Genomic DNA, 14951 nt, shown 5'->3' with positions numbered 1-14951 from the left:
TAATTTGGGCACTTTTATCTTCTGGGCTGGAAGAAATTTTAAAAACTCTGCTCATGATCTTTTCTTAGTACTTGCTATGTTGAGGTCCTCAAATGTTTGCTCTCTGGAGTCTCGAATGCTGGTACACAGCCACTGTCCCTAAACAATCATATTCCAAAAAGAATAGGAAAGCATAAACTTCATGGAGATTGAATGACCACAAGCAGAAACTTGTTATGTGATCATATTCCACAGAGAATGGTCCAGAATTGGATTGATTGTGTCCCCAGATGATAGTGATTTATTATTCAGCACAGGTATAAGAATTACAAGGGAGAATGGAGAACTTGTAGCAATCATGATGCTATGACACAACTCTTTGTCTCAGGAGATACTTTTCCAGGATGGTAAGAGCATAAACCACACCACACACACAACCACTTTACCGTTTACTTCAGGAAATTGCTGTAAACCAATTTATCTGGGCAAACAGTTTACTCCTGTGGGCAAACAGCTTTCCTATCAGAAAAACAGAATGACTGCTGGTGTCAAGGACTCACATATTATATAAGATCTAATAACAAAACACTCACCTTGCTGCATCCACCAATTCTATGTCACAAGCTATGCTTCATACCAGTTGGTTTCTTGTCTGAGCCTGAATCCTGGTCTCAAGTTTCTAAGTCTCCTTCCTTGATCTCTCACTTTTGGGATGCAACTAGGATTCTGTCAATGTGGTGCTCTCCCTTGCAGTGAAACTAACAAATCTAACTTGGGTTGAGAAACCGATTTTTGATGATCTTTGGGGGATTTGAAAGCTGATAAATTTTATACCTAAACTATAAAAACATGTTAAAGTTACTGAAAACAATCTGATATATTTACATAAGATTAAGAACTTTATTTCTCATTTCCTCAAAATTAAACATTATCGGAGAAGCGGCAAGATGGCGGCTTATGAGGACGCTGGGCTCACCGCGCGTCCTGCTGATCACTTAGATTCCACATACACCTGCCTAAATAACCCAGAAAACCGCCAGAGGATTAGCAGAACGGAGTCGCCGGAGCCAAACGCAGACGAGAGGCCCACGGAAGAGGGTAGGAAGGGCTGCGAGGCGGTGCGCGCTCCACGGACTGGCGGGAGGGAGCCGGGGCGGAGGGGCAGCTCGCCAGCCAAGCAGAGCTCCCGAGTGTGGCTTGCAAAATCGGAGGGGCCTGACGGACTGTGTTCCAACAACAAGCGCGACTTAGCGTCTGGGATGTCATAAGTTAACAGCTCTGCTCGGAAAGCGGGAAGGCTGGAGGACAAAGGGAGGGAGAGCTGCTGAGCCCCCTGACGACAGAGCTCAGCTTGGTGGGGAACAAAGGCGCTCGCCAGCGCCATCTCCCCCGCCCATCCCCCAGCCAAAATTCCAAAGAGAACCAGTTCCTGCCAGGGAACTTGCTCGCTCCGCGCAAACACCCAACTCTGTGCTTCTGCGGAGCCAAACCTCCGGCAGCGGATCTGACTCCCTCCCGCTGCCACAAGGCCCCTCCTGAAGAGGATCACCTAAGGAGAAGCGATCTAAGCCTGCCCCTCCTGCCCCTGTGCACCTTGCCTACCCACCCCAGCTAATACGCCAGATCCCCAGCATCACAAGCCTGGCAGTGTGCAAGTAGCCCAGACGGGCCACACCACCCCACAGTGAATCCCGCCCCTAGGAGAGGGGAAGAGAAGGCACACACCAGTCTGACTGTGGCCCCAGCGGTGGGCTGGGGGCAGACATCAGGTCTGACTGCGGCCCCGCCCACCAACTCCAGTTATACACCACAACACAGGGGAAGTGCCCTGCAGGTCTTCACCACGCCAGGGACTATCCAAAATGACCAAGCGGAAGAATTCCCCTCAGAAGAATCTCCAGGAAATAACAACAGCTAATGAGCTGATCAAAAAGGATTTAAATAATATAACAGAAAGTGAATTTAGAATAATAGTCATAAAATTAATCGCTGGGCTTGAAAACAGTATACAGGACAGCAGAGAATCTCTTGCTACAGAGATCAAGGGACTAAGGAACAGTCACGAGGAGCCGAAAAACGCTTTAAACGAAATGCATAACAAAATGGAAACCACCACAGCTCGGCTTGAAGAGGCAGAGGAGAGAATAGGTGAACTAGAGGATAAAGTTATGGAAAAAGAGGAAGCAGAGAAAAAGAGAGATAAAAAAATCCAGGAGTATGAGGGGAAAATTAGAGAACTAAGTGATACACTAAAAAGAAATAATATACGCATAATTGGTATCCCAGAGGAGGAAGAGAGAGGGAAAGGTGCTGAAGGGGTACTTGAAGAAATCATAGCTGAGAACTTCCCTGAACTGGGGAAGGAAAAAGGCATTGAAATCCAAGAGGCACAGAGAACTCCCTTCAGACGTAACTTGAATCGATCTTCTGCACGACATATCACAGTGAAACTGGCAAAATACAAGGATAAAGAGAAAATTCTGAAAGCAGCAAGGGGTAAACGTGCCCTCACATATAAAGGGAGACCTATAAGACTCGTGACTGATCTCTCTTTTGAAACTTGGCAGGCCAGAAAGAATTGGCACGAGATTTTCAGGGTGCTAGACAGAAAAAATATGCAGCCGAGAATCCTTTACCCAGCAAGTCTGTCATTTAGAATAGAAGGAGAGATAAAGGTTTTCCCAAACAAACAAAAACTGAAGGAATTTGTCACCACTAAACCAGCCCTACAAGAGATCCTAAGGGGGACCCTGTGAGACAAAGTACCAGAGACATTACTACAAGCATAAAACATACAGACATCACAATGACTCTCAACCCGTATCTTTCTATAATAACACTGAATGTAAATGGATTAAATGCACCAACCAAAAGACATAGGGTATCAGAATGGATAAAAAAACAAGACCCATCTATTTGCTGTCTACAAGAGACTCATTTTAGACCTGAGGACACCTTTAGATTGAGAGTGAGGGGATGGAGAACTATTTATCATGCGACTGGAAGCCAAAAGAAAGCTGGAGTAGCCATACTTATATCAGACAAACTAGACTTTAAATTAAAGGCTGTAACAAGAGATGAAGAAGGACATTATATAATAGTTACAGGGTCTATCCATCAGGAAGAGCTAACAATTATAAATGTCTATGCGCCGAATACCGGAGCCCCCAAATATATAAAACAATTACTCACAAACATAAACAACCTTATTGATAAGAATGTGGTAATTGCAGGGGACTTTAACACCCCACTTACAGAACTGGACAGATCATCTAGACACACGGTCAATAAAGAAACAAGGGCCCTGAATGAGACATTGGATCAGATGGACTTGACAGATATATTTAGAACTCTGCATCCCAAAGCAACAGAATATACTTTCTTCTCGAGTGCACATGGAACATTCTCCAAGATAGATCATATACTGGGTCACAAAACAGCCCTTCATAAGTTTACAAGAATTGAAATTATACCATGCATACTTTCAGACCACAATGCTATGAAGCTTGAAATCAACCACAGAAAAAGTCTGGAAAACCTCCAAAGGCATGGAGGTTAAAGAACACCCTACTAACGAATGAGTGGGTCAACCAGGCAATTAGAGAAGAAATTAAAAAATATATGGAAACAAACGAAAATGAAAATACAACACTCCATACGCTTTGGGACGCAGCGAAGGCAGTCCTGAGAGGAAAATACATTGCGATCCAGGCCTATCTCAAGAAACAAGAAAAATCCCAAATACAAAATCTAACAGCACACCTAAAGGAACTAGAAGCAGAACAGCAAAGGCAGCCTAAACCCAGCAGAAGAAGAGAAATAATAAAGATCAGAGCAGAAATAAACAATATAGAATCTAAAAAAACTGTAGAGCAGATCAACGAAACCAAGAGTTGGTTTTTTGAAAAAATAAACAAAATTGACAAACCTCTAGCCAGGCTTCTCAAAAAGAAAAGGGAAATGACCCAAATAGATACAATCATGAATGAAAATGGAATTATTACAACCAATCCCTCAGAGATCCAAACAATTATCAGGGAATACTATGAAAAATTATATGCCAACAAATTGGACAACCTGGAAGAAATGGACAAATTCCTGAACACCCACACTCTTCCAAAACTCAATCAGGAGGAAATAGAAAGCTTTAACAGACCCATAACCAGCGAAGAAATTGAATCGGTTATCAAAAATCTCCCAACAAATAAGAGTCCAGGACCAGATGGCTTCCCAGGGGAGTTCGACCAGACGTTTAAAGCAGAGATAATACCTATCCTTCTCAAGCTATTCCAAGAAATAGAAAGGGAAGGAAAACTTCCAGACTCCTTCTATGAAGCCAGTATTACTTTGATTCCTAAACCAGACAGAGACCCAGTCAAAAAAGAGAACTACAGGCCAATATCCCTGATGAATATGGATGCAAAAATTCTCAATAAGATACTAGCAAATCGAATTCAACGGCATATAAAAAGAATTATTCACCATGATCAAGTGGGATTCATTCCTGGGATGCAGGGCTGGTTCAACATTCGCAAATCAATCAACGTGATACATCACATTAACAAAAAAAAAAGAGAAGAACCATATGATCCTGTCAATCGATGCAGAAAAGGCCTTTGACAAAATCCAGCACCCTTTCTTAATAAAAACCCTTGAGAAAGTCGGGATAGAAGGAACATACTTAAAGATCATAAAAGCCATTTATGAAAAGCCCACAGCTAACATCATCCTCAACGGGGAAAAACTGAGAGCTTTTTCCCTGAGATCAGGAACACGACAAGGATGCCCACTCTCACCGCTGCTGTTTAACATAGTGCTGGAAGTGCTAGCATCAGCAATCAGACAACAAAAGGAAATCAAAGGCATCAAAATTGGCAAAGACGAAGTCAAGCTTTTGCTTTTTGCAGATGACATGATATTATACATGGAAAATCCGATAGACTCCACCAAAAGTCTGCTAGAACTGATACAGGAATTCAGCAAAGTTGCAGGATACAAAATCAATGTACAGAAATCAGTTGCATTCTTATACACTAACAATGAAGCAACAGAAAGACAAATAAAGAAACTGATCCCATTCACAATTGTACCAAGAAGCATAAAATACCTAGGAATAAATCTAACCAAAGATGTAAAGGATCTGTATGCTGAAAACTATAGAAAGCTTATGAAGGAAATTGAAGAAGATTTAAAGAAATGGAAAGACATTCCCTGCTCATGGATTGGAAAAATAAATATTGTCAAAATGTCAATACTACCCAAAGCTATCTACACATTCAATGCAATCCCAATCAAAATTGCACCAGCATTCTTCTCGAAACTAGAACAAGCAATCCTAAAATTCATATGGAACCACAAAAGGCCCCAAATAGCCAAAGGAATTTTGAAGAAGAAGACCAAAGCAGGAGGCATCACAATCCCAGACTTTAGCCTCTACTACAAAGCTGTCATCATCAAGACAGCATGGTATTGGCACAAAAACAGACACATAGACCAATGGAATAGAATAGAAACCCCAGAACTAGACCCACAAACGTATGGCCAACTCATCTTTGACAAAGCAGGAAAGAACATCCAATGGAAAAAAGACAGCCTCTTTAACAAATGGTGCTGGGAGAACTGGACAGCAACATGCAGAAGGTTGAAACTAGACCACTTTCTCACACCACTCACAAAAATAAACTCCAAATGGATAAAGGACCTAAATGTGAGACAGGAAACCATCAAAACCTTAGAGGAGAAAGCAGGAAAAGACCTCTCTGACCTCAGCCGTAGCAATCTCTTACTCGACACATCCCCAAAGGCAAGGGAATTAAAAGCAAAAGTGAATTACTGGGACCTTATGAAGATAAAAAGCTTCTGCACAGCAAAGGAAACAACCAACAAAACTAAAAGGCAACCAACGGAATGGGAAAAGATATTCGCAAATGACATATCGGACAAAGGGCTAGTATCCAAAATCTAGAAAGAGCTCACCAAACTCCACACCCGAAAAACAAATAACCCAGTGAAGAAATGGGCAGAAAACATGAATAGACACTTCTCTAAAGAAGACATCCGGATGGCCAACAGGCACATGAAAAGATGTTCAGCGTCGCTCCTTATCAGGGAAATACAAATCAAAACCACACTCAGGTATCACCTCACGCCAGTCAGAGTGGCCAAAATGAACAAATCAGGAGACTATAGATGCTGGAGAGGATGTGGAGAAACGGGAACCCTCTTGCACTGTTGGTGGGAATGCAAATTGGTGCAGCCGCTCTGGAAAGCAGTGTGGAGGTTCCTCAGAAAATTAAAAATAGACCTACCCTATGACCCAGCAATAGCACTGCTAGGAATTTATCCAAGGGATACAGGAGTACTGATGCATAGGGCCACTTGTACCCCAATGTTCATAGCAGCACTCTCAACAATAGCCAAATTATGGAAAGAGCCTAAATGTCCATCAACTGATGAATGGATAAAGAAATTGTGGTTTATATACACAATGGAATATTACGTGGCAATGAGAAAAAATGAAATATGGCCTTTTGTAGCAACGTGGATGGAACTGGAGAGTGTGATGCTAAGTGAAATAAGCCATACAGAGAAAGACAGATACCATATGGTTTCACTCTTATGTGGACCCTGAGAAATTAACAGGAACCCATGGGGGAGGGGAAGGAAAAAAAAAAAAACAGGTTAGAGTGGGAGAGAGCCAAAGCATAAGAGACTGTTAAAAACTGAGAACAAACTGAGGGTTGATGGGGGGTGGGAGGGAGGAGAGGGTGGGTGATGGGTATTGAGGAGGGCACCTTTTGGGATGAGCACTGGGTTTTGTATGGAAACTAATTTGTCAATAAATTTCATAAAAAAAAAAGTTAAACATTATCTTCCAAATAAATTAAAACTAAAACCCCACAGAATGTATGTTTTGATGATTTAACGCTTAACCCATTACATTCTTTGATTACTTTAAAAACTTGATTCAATGCAGTAATGTAATGCCAGACACTGTGCCTTGATGATCTAACCATTTCCTTTCCCATTTTACTCTGCCAAAGTTTACCTCTCATTATAAAGGCTGAAAATGTCAAGTTCTCATTTGCCAGCTTCCCTTACGGAAAGGCTAGGCCATAGCTCTAGCCAAAAACTAAAATAAAAACTGCGTGTGTGTAAGTGTGTGCATGTGCACACACATGCAGTATGAGATACACTCCCTAATGAAAAGACATTTCTATGAGGATAGAACCTTACATTCACTTCTCATTTGGTTGCTGTTGTTTAAGAATATGCTATAAAGATACTGTGGATACAGTATCTTGCAACCATGTTGCCACACCATGAAAACAGAAGCCAGTTTTTCAGGATGGATGAGTAGAAGGTGTCTGGATCTTTGGTGACAAGGAGACATTGAACTAACCTTGGAAGTACCTACCTCTAGACTTCTTGGTATTTACAATAAATATTTAAAGTATTTGAATAGGTTATTCCATAACTTGCAGCCAGTGGTATCTCTTGAGTCATATTGGACCATTAATGTTTTTGAGTAGCAGGTTATTTGTGAAAAACAATTTCTACTTAAACACTTCCATTTGTTTTTGGTAGTGAGTTAAGGGTCTCCCCATAATATTGCTTCATACAGTAATGTTCACTGTCCCATAATTTCAACATGTGAAAACAATATTCGGAGGTCTTAGACATGGATATACTAATCGATATACTAAGTTTTCAGTGTTTATAGTAGTTTTTTTTCATTTGATCATTTGCAAAGGAAACTCAGAGGAAAGTAGACTTTTATGCTCACTTCAAATTTTTACAAGCCATATTTCATTTTTTCTCATTGCCACGTAATATTCCATTGTGTATATAAACCACAATTTCTTTATCCATTCATCAGTTGATGGACATTTAGGCTCTTTCCATAATTTGGCTATTGTTGAGAGTGCTGCTATGAACATTGGGGTACAAGTGGCCCTATGCATCAGTACTCCTGTATCCCTTGGATAAATTCCTAGCAGTGCTATTGCTGGGTCATAGGGTAGGTCTATTTTTAATTTTCTGAGGAACCTCCACACTGCTTTATGATGAATGGATAAAGAAATTTTGGTTTATATACACAATGGAATATTACGTGGCAATGAGAAAAAATGAAATATGGCCTTTGTAGCAACGTGGATGGAACTGGAGAGTGTGATGCTAAGTGAAATAAGCCATACAGAGAAAGACAGATACCATATGGTTTCACTCTTATGTGGACCCTGAGAAATTAACAGGAACCCATGGGGGAGGGGAAGGAAAAAAAAAACAGGTTAGAGTGGGAGAGAGCCAAAGCATAAGAGACTGTTAAAAACTGAGAACAAACTGAGGGTTGATGGGGGGTGGGAGGGAGGAGAGGGTGGGTGATGGGTATTGAGGAGGGCACCTTTTGGGATGAGCACTGGGTGTTGTATGGAAACCAATTTGTCAATAAATTTCATATAAAAAAAATAAAAGTGGTCATTAAAAGTGAAAAAAAAAATTTTTACAAGCAAATCTTAAAGCATTTTTTATTTAAAATTTAATATTTATTTTGGAGTTTTAAGAAAGAAACATTAAGTATTCAAATAAGTTAAGTATTGAAACATTTGTTTCAGTGCTCAGAACATTTTTGTTTTCCATCTTCTTTCATGTGTTTGAGGAGATTTGGAGCTGTCATCTTTATGAAAGGTAGATAAAATGGGTTTTTGCTTGTAACTGTGTCCCTCAACTAGAGGAAAGTGTTCTGGCACATTTTTGAAAATGATAGCACTGATAGCATTCAATCATAACTCTGACTCCATTAAGGGCAGGTTTAATGGGCAGGCCTATCTCTACTTGTTATTAGCAACATTATACACTGAGCTATGTTGAATTATTATAATTCATACAGAAAAAATATTTGGATAAAATTTTACTATGAACTTTGTAAGCTTTGCAGTTTATTTTTCAATAGTGTGATATTTAAATGTGTACCTGGATATAAGTGGAAATAACTCAAGCTTTAGTATTTATAATTTTTTTTCTTTAAAAAGAAAAAAATAACTATGTAATTATTAAGGATATTTTAACCTTAATAAAGGGCACTAAGAGCCAAGAAGAGTCTGTCCGTAGGTTTTTCTTAACAAGTATCCAATGTATTCTTTTTTAAAAAAAATTTTTAACGTGTATTTATTTTTTTGAGACAGAGCATGAATGGGGAAGGGGCAGAGAGAGAGGGAGACACAGAATCTGAAACAGGATCCAGGCTCTGAGCCATCAGCCCAGAGCCCGACGTGGGGTTCGAACTCACGGACCGCGAGATCATGACCTGAGCCGAAGTCGGACCCTTAACCAACTGAGCCACCCAGGTGCCCCTCCAATGTATTCTTAAACATAAGTTATCTTTTTTTATTTGATCTGTAAATGCATAAAAATATGGGATTGTTGCTTAATTTTTGTTACAATTTATTTGGTTTAGAGACCTTGACTTATCTGCATATATAGTTTTAGAAGGCAAAAATTAGCAGACTAGTAAGACCCTAAGGGGGAAAAATGTATTCTTAGTGGTTCTCATGGATGAATCTAGTACAGAAGCATTCTAAGATAAATATGATCACGAATAGTCAAATACAGTACTCAAATAGTCATCTTAAAAGAAATCAATTAGAGACAAACTCCTGTCATTTAAACCCAAACCCAAATAAAGTGAAAATAGACTTTGTCAATACACTTATAAAATGTAATTATAAAAAATGGTCACTGAGTTAATATTTTGACGTTAAATTTTTTGTCCCTCTATTGGCACTTCTATGACATTCGTACCATGCTTTCTAGAAACTACATGAGTACCTAGACTTCTGTGAAGGACGAGCACATGGAAAGAGGAGACCATTAAATATTGTATGTGGAGATTTTATGTTTTAAAATGCATTCTTGAAGCTTCTGGCATAGGTAATAATAGTTTGACTTTAGAGTACCTAGAATCAAAATACATACCATATCAATAGATTTGGGAAAAATGCATTGTGAAGCACAACAAGATTTCCTGCTGTATATGTAATGAAGGGACCAGATAGGAGAACAGTGCAAACATTAGAAGTTTGCATCCACAGCCAGGCCAAGTCTAGGATGGGCGCTTTAAGATGGTGGGGATTTGAGCACAGAAAGGAGACATCTCATTTCTCAAGTGGTGCCTAGAAAATGAATGATCTTCTGGGCTGCATGACACTGCTTTAGCATGGTTCCCCCAGAAGAATAGAAAAAAAAAAACTAAAATCTGATGCCAAACAAAAATACCAATTTCAATGACTGCCAAAGACAACTTGTTTCTGATGGAGTGAGGCTACATACACCTGCTCCCTCCTCCCATTATGCCCTTAGAAGCCGGGATACGGAAAAGGACAAGTAAAGGACAATTTTCTACTAATAAATTTTAAAGTTGAAATTACTAATAAAGCTCAGAAGTTACTGATTTTACTTAATCATGTCTAGAGTCAGTTTTTTTGTAGTCACATGGCATGGGAGTTTTAAGTAAAGACTAATTTCAGTTAAAAAGACCTTATAAATAACATTTCTGTATACATAATATTATGTCTATTACTAAAATTTCAAAAACCTAATTGAGAAAAAACTACATGAAATACAAAATGTTAATAATGAAATTCCAGATAATATACACAGAAAACAGGAAGTGAGTATTAATTTCTTTATAGTGTCCAGGGAATCAGGATTGAGAATTATAAGTCTAAGTATAAATTTAATATCTTAACATCTTTGTAAAGTAAACATAGCATGGATATTATAAAAATATCAAAAATTAAAAAAATCTAAGAATTTGTACACAGAGGAAAATGCATGTAATGAACAAGTGCCAAGAAGCTCAAAAGACAGCAAGTACAATAAACTATAAAAGAAGAAAAATGTACTAGCGTTGACAATAAATGTAAAAAGTTAAACTTGTTTATGCAACAAAGAGTTTCTTGGAATGCCTTCCAAATCAAAACCCATCTGTATGATGCTTACAGAGTTACATTTAAAATGATACAGAAAGCTAAAATTCAAAGAAGGCATAAAGCAAATCCAAAATGAAAAACAAAAGAACACTTTAAAAAACAGGTATCAGTATATTCTTATGAGACAAAGTAGAATTCAAAGTGGAAAACATTCAATTGAAAAAGATGACCATTCATATTTATAAGCAGTATAGTTCACAAATAAGCTAGGTCTCTCCTGAAACTCTGAAGCACTCTGCAACATAATAGAGAATACCAAATGTATAAAGGGACAGAGGCATGCTAGAGAAAGAGATAAACAGTATTCTATGAAATGTTATGACTCATGGAGGCAAAATTAAAAGTAACAGTTTTGTATATAAACATTCTATATGCTATGCAGTGTTTTCAGTGCTTTGCATGTATTTATTTAATCCTCAAAATATCCCTGTCCATTAGGTCATATTACCATCCCGATTTTTCACATAAGAAAGCTCAGCGTTAACATAACTTATTTAAATTTTTAATTTTAGAGCATGAATGGGGAGGAGGGGGACGGGGGGGAGGGGAGAGAGAGAGAGAGAGAATCGAACAGCCTCCATTGTCAGTGAGAGCCCCATGTGGGGCTCAATCCCAAGACCCCAGTATTGTGACCTGAGCTGAAATCAAGAGTCAGAAACTTACGAATGAGCCACCCAGACACCCTAACATAACTTATTTAAAGTCATTGTTAACAGTCATGGAACTTGAATTTGAATGCAGGCAACTGAACTCCAGAATTCACACTCCTATCCACTACATTACAAAACTTGTAGGTCACATAATGATTTATTTAATAATTGTCTCAAATATGATCTCCAGAAATTTAAATGCATTGGCCTAAGGATCAATGGAAACATTTAAAGAATCCTCTCATAAACAGATTTCAATAAATTGAAAACAAATCAATACAAACTGCCAATGTTTTCTGACAAAGATGAAACATATTAATAAAAGTTAAATGAATTCACCACGTGGTAACTATTTCCTGTTGTGTCATGCACAGAGGACACATAGGTCCACTGCACCCTTCACAGTTCAAGGGAAGTGAAATTAAGCTGTGTCCAGCCAAGGGATCAAGATTCATACAAGGGAGAAGGTGCAGGGCAGAGGGAGAGCAAGAGTGTCCAAGTAACTGAATGACCTGAGAAAAGCCACAGAGACATGGGAGGATGAATTTTAAGAAACTCTATATAATTTAGTATATGTGGGACATTGATGCAAGATGTAAAGTCCGAAGAGCTAAGTCTGATGGTCAAAATCCATCTTTTCTATAATGGGCTTAATTCTGATGGATCTATTAAAATTAAGTATTATTTCCATTAAAATAATACATACATCAAGTTTTAAAAGTAAAATCAGGATTAGAAAAATATAATAGCAGGTCCCTGTCTAATTTCTTCCTGCAAGCTTCTATTCTATGATTTTGGGCATTTATTTTCATATTTCAAAATATATGCATAAACCAACATTTCTTTCTTTTTAAAATTTGTACGTTTAATCTTTTTATCATGTTTCAAAATATTTCCCTAAGTTTGAGTTGCATATTCCCCTGCCTTGTCTTTTAGAAATAAAGATATGAAGAGTTTAAATCATTAGCCTAAAGTCATAACAAATCTTTTAAGTAAAGCTAGGGAATTTTCCACACAAAGCAAATGGAAGGCCGTATAAGAACTGGGAAAACTATATCATCATTTTTTTTTTCCTGTAGGACAGTAGTTCCATTTGTATTTCATGATGAATCCTACATAAATTTGCAAGTACAGTATGTTGCATCCAATAATGAACCTCTGGAATGAAAGAGAATGTGTCTAAAAAGATTTGTTTTGCATTAAAATTTATTTGAAATTAATTTTGCTTTTATGGATTAACATGGTGTTGAGTCTTTGGGATTAGATTTCACAGTGGATTTCAGGAGGGTTTGAAGAATGTGTTGATGTGATTTCTCAACATTTTTAATAATTTTACTCAAGATTAAAAGAATGTTTCAGACATTGACATCTTTTTTTAAAATTTTTTTTAATGTTCTTGAGAGAGAGACAAAGACAGAGTGTGAGTGGGGGAGGGGGAGGGTCAGAGAGAGAGAGAGAGAGACAGAGTCTGAAGCAGGCTCCAAGCTGTCAGCATAGAGCCTAATTCAGGGCTCGAACTCACCGTGAGATCATGACCTGAAGTGAAGTTGGTTGCTTAACCGACTGAGCCACCCAGGCGCCTGGGACATTGACATCTTCTGATGTGAGACAAAGATTTATCTGTCTCTCATTCTCCCTCCCTCACTTATACAAATTCACTTCCTTCTATGGTCCAATATACTTATGCCACAATTTTTGTTTGAATAGTTATTTTTAAAAACTGGCTTTTTTACAGCTGAGACATACCATTGCTATGATTATTTTCTCCTTATTTTGCATTTCGCTTTTTAAATATTGACTGAATATAGTCAATAATACTTTTTCATTTGCTTAGCTTTCTGTCTACCCTAGCACTTTATCCCTAAGTTGTCTGATCGAGTGGAAAATATGGAAATGTATATACAAATATGAACATGTCCAGGATATGATCAAGCACATCAGACATTCTGCATTTAGTTTTCTCCTAGCACATGGTACTCTCGGAACCTGTCCTGGTCTAGTTTGAACTCTGCTCTTTTGCTTGTTTCTCATGGTCATCTTGAAAATCCCTTTCTTTGGCCAGTATTGAATCCATTGTTTCTTATTCCTGTTTCTTCTTTAATGATTTATGCCCTTATTTTGGTGGAGTACGTTCACCATTGGTTTGCTGAAGAAAATTTCTGACTTATGAATTGGATAGCTTGTTTGACTTTATTTCTTAAGGATGTAAGTTTTAGTTTCATTAAGTTACTAAATCATCTTAAGGGTTTAGGTTTTAGCTTTTTCTCAGCTTTTATTTATTTTTAATTTAATGTTTATTTTTGAGAGAGAGAGAGAAAGAAAAAGAGAGAGCGAGCACAAGCAGGGGAGGGGCAGAGAGAGAGGGAGACACAGAATCCAAAGCAGGCTCCAGGCTCTAAGCTGTCAGCACAGAGCCCAACGACGTGGGGCTCGAACTCATGAACTGTTCCTTGAGCCAAAGTCAGCCCTTTAACCAACTGAACCACCCAGGTGCCCTGCTTTTTCTGAGATTTTAAATCATATACTGTTAGTCCATTTACTTTCTTGATTTCTTGTCTGCCTCTGTTGCTTTTACTATTCACTTTCTCCTGGTGGCTTAATTCCTGTTTCATCCTTTTGCTATCAATTTAAGGGGTTTGGTAGGCAGTCTTTGAAATGGCCTCCAGTGATCTCTCCCTGCTGGCATTGATGTTATTATATAACCTCCTCCCCTTGAATTTGGACTGGACCTAGTGGCTGACTTCTAATTAACAGTATATGACAAATATAGAGGGATTTCATCTCTGAGATTAGGTTACAAAACACCTAGAATTTTATTTTACTTTCCCCCTCTCTAGCCCTCACTTTCATTCTTGTTTTCTCACTGGCTCTGAAGGAAGCAAGTTTCCATATTGTAACCTGCCTTATAAGTGCCCATATGGCAAAGAGCAAAGGGAAACCTCTTCCCATCTATACTCATCAAGGAATATGGGCCCTCAGTCTAAGAGGCTGGGAGGTACTGAACTCTGCCACAATGATGAGCTTCAAGGCCAATGTTACCCCTGCAGATAACACTGCAGCCCCTGCTCAGAAGTAGCCTTGTGGGGAACCCTGCTGCAGAGTTACTCCAGTAAGCTGCCCCCAAGTTTGTAACTTCTAGAAACTAAGTGTTAGTATACCCCTTGAATTCACATGTTTACATCCTAATTCCTCAAGTGATGTTATTAGGTGATGACGGTGTCTCTGGATGATGGTTAGATCATGATGATGGAGTCTTCATGAATGCGGATTAGCATTCTTAGGAAGGAGACCCAAGGAGGTCTCTTAACCCCATATGCCATGTGAAATCACA

At 38.7% G+C, this 14951-nt stretch overlaps 1 long non-coding RNA gene across 1 annotated transcript in view; it reads left to right on the top strand.

Moving 5' to 3' along the window:
- LOC123385056 overlaps nucleotides 1–9218 on the top strand; it is a 93128-nt gene extending 83910 nt beyond the window's left edge. The window contains exon 4 of the long non-coding RNA XR_006597056.1: nucleotides 9165–9218. This is a non-coding gene — a long non-coding RNA (uncharacterized LOC123385056). The remainder of the gene's footprint in view (nucleotides 1–9164) is intronic.
- Nucleotides 9219–14951: the final 5733 nt, after the last annotated feature.

This window comes from Felis catus, chromosome B1, assembly GCF_018350175.1.
Source record: "Felis catus isolate Fca126 chromosome B1, F.catus_Fca126_mat1.0, whole genome shotgun sequence".
NCBI lineage: Eukaryota > Metazoa > Chordata > Mammalia > Carnivora > Felidae > Felis > Felis catus.
Note: the sequence above shows the minus strand (reverse complement) of the source record. Positions and strands in the feature narration are given on the sequence as shown.